Raw genomic sequence first — 2,451 nt, 5'->3', positions numbered from 1 at the left:
GTTTGCCACATGGAGTCTAATATTATTAGAAGGGATTCATCCAGAAGAATGGTAAATAAACAATGCATTGCACTCCGGATAATTTATTTAATTGTATAGAGACTAACATGTGTCAAGACGAAACCTGTAATTACACCTGCTTGATATACGACAGACATGTATTTAAAGCACAATTATTGAAACAAAGGAAGTATTTTGATTGGGGTGTGTTTCGCTGCAATGCATTTCAATGTGCAGTAATGTGATGTTGAAAAACACTGGCGAATTCAAACAGCAGGACAGGTGTCAGCAGAGATGCTAAGAGCTATGGAGTGATGATAGTCATTTTATCAGACGTTTTATAGACTGCCACTCATAACCTCAGACAAACACCTACATCTGGACAGGCTGTGCTGTGCGCCAATGTGTAATAACATATCATCACAGTTCTAAGAGAAGTTGTCAAAGGCAACACCGTCACTGTCTATCTCATCCTCGGCATGCAGAGCGGTGCTGAGCACAAACAGGAAATCATACCAGGAAAAACGGCTGGATGATTATTTCTGCAGAAAGGCCGCCTTGACGAAAAAAAGTGACATCTGTGATCGTTGGGTTAGTGGAAGCAGATATGGTTTGAAGAAAACACGAGTTATGCTCTCTTATGTGTCATTTACTTGTCGTTTACTTGATTTGAACTGTGGCATTCAAATCAGGGAGAAGTGCAAGTGAAGTGAAAGTTTTTAAATGAAAGCGAGCTATAAACCACAAATAAAATTTACCCATATGTGTAATAAATGTTTTACCTGCATTAAAGTTCAAAAACAGGCCCAGGGTAGAGTGTGTTTTGTGAATAAACTGATTTCATTTAATGGTTGATCAACTATCAAGAAATAACAAGTAAATTATGAAACACTTACTTTAATGTGTCCTTTATTGTTTAACATGAAAAACAAATCTAATTCATTTAATATACTGTAGAGTAAACTTCATAAGTTGCTAATAAAACTATCTCATTCATTTAAAGTAGGGTGCCAAAGTCCTCTACTCAAGAGCTACTCTGCTGCAAATTTTAGATGCATCCTTTCTCCAACACGCCTGAATCAAATGAATGGACTCGATACCAGACCTCTGGAAAACTGAATGACTGAATAATGATGTTCAGATAGCAAACATCATTTGCTATCTGAACAAATGATGTTTGTTCAGATAGCAAACATCATTTGCTATCTGAACAAATGATGTTCAGATGGGAGCTCAGACATTTGATTCATGTGTGTTTAAGACGGGATTCAACCAAAGGATGGAGGATAGCACAGATCAGGACTGGACTTAGGCAACTCTGATTTAAAGTGTATGTAGTTTGTAAAATATTCATTTAGTATTTGCATAGTTGCATCCATTACAGATTCATTTTAATTTGTAAGCTTTATACATCAGCACATTCTACCACTGCTCTAGTCAATTGAATTGATATTTTTAACTTGGTGTGTAGACAAAACAATCCAATAGCAATTAAACCAATTCAATTATTATTTCTCTCTGCATATTATGTGCAATGAAGTACAAATAAACAATAAAACCTGTTTTTACAATATAATTTGCAATTTAAATCAAAATATCCCACATTTAAATCTTGGCCACATTTAAAACATAAATAAGTATGGTTACTTATTAGTTTGTTTTGTAAATTTAAACAACAAACTTGACTTGCAATAAACATGTCCTCTAATTCAAATTGGGCAAATATTTACAGCAAGATTAATTATGAAATATTTTTTAATTACTCATATTATAAAACTATACATTTGTAAGAAAAAAATACAAATAATAATATTAATAATAATAAAGAAATCTTTATTATTCCTATATATACTATATTTCTGTCAAAAGAGTTTGAGATGTCCTCTAAATTAAAACCATTTGCCCTGAAGTTTGAGAACATTCACACAGTGTTCTGTCTCGACTGCCAATATTTGATTTATGAGGTAAGAATAGAGAACAGTGTTAGCATTACAAGAGACAGGTTCTTATTTTAGCAGCTTTAGTGCCTCAGTTAACCTTTTCTAGTAAAAAGGGAAATAGTATACTCACTCAACAAGCACACACATCTTAACAAAATTCATAACAATGAACATCCAGTGGGATTAATAGAGTGAATTAATTAATTCATTCGTTGTTTAATATCCATAAATTTAACATTTTTATTTTCTCTCCTTTTTATCTTCCTTTTCTAGAAGCTACCCCTGAGTTTCTGCTTTTGTTTTGAGAACATGTCCCAGACCAGGACAAAAATATTAAAGACGTTTCTGCTGTATTTAATTTTGTGTCTTGTCTGTATTATTCTTCCAACAGAAGATACACTGAGCTCAGTAATTTGGTGGATTTACATGGACAAAATCAGAGAGTGAGCTATTGCTGCTGTTAACCTTGTGTTCTCCGTTTGTATTTCTGTCCTTGGAAAGTACTGCAGGT

The sequence above is a fragment of the Xiphophorus couchianus genome, chromosome 3 (genome assembly GCF_001444195.1).
Source record: "Xiphophorus couchianus chromosome 3, X_couchianus-1.0, whole genome shotgun sequence".
NCBI lineage: Eukaryota > Metazoa > Chordata > Actinopteri > Cyprinodontiformes > Poeciliidae > Xiphophorus > Xiphophorus couchianus.
The sequence above is the reverse complement of the archived record's forward strand: the minus strand, read 5'-3'. Positions refer to the sequence as shown.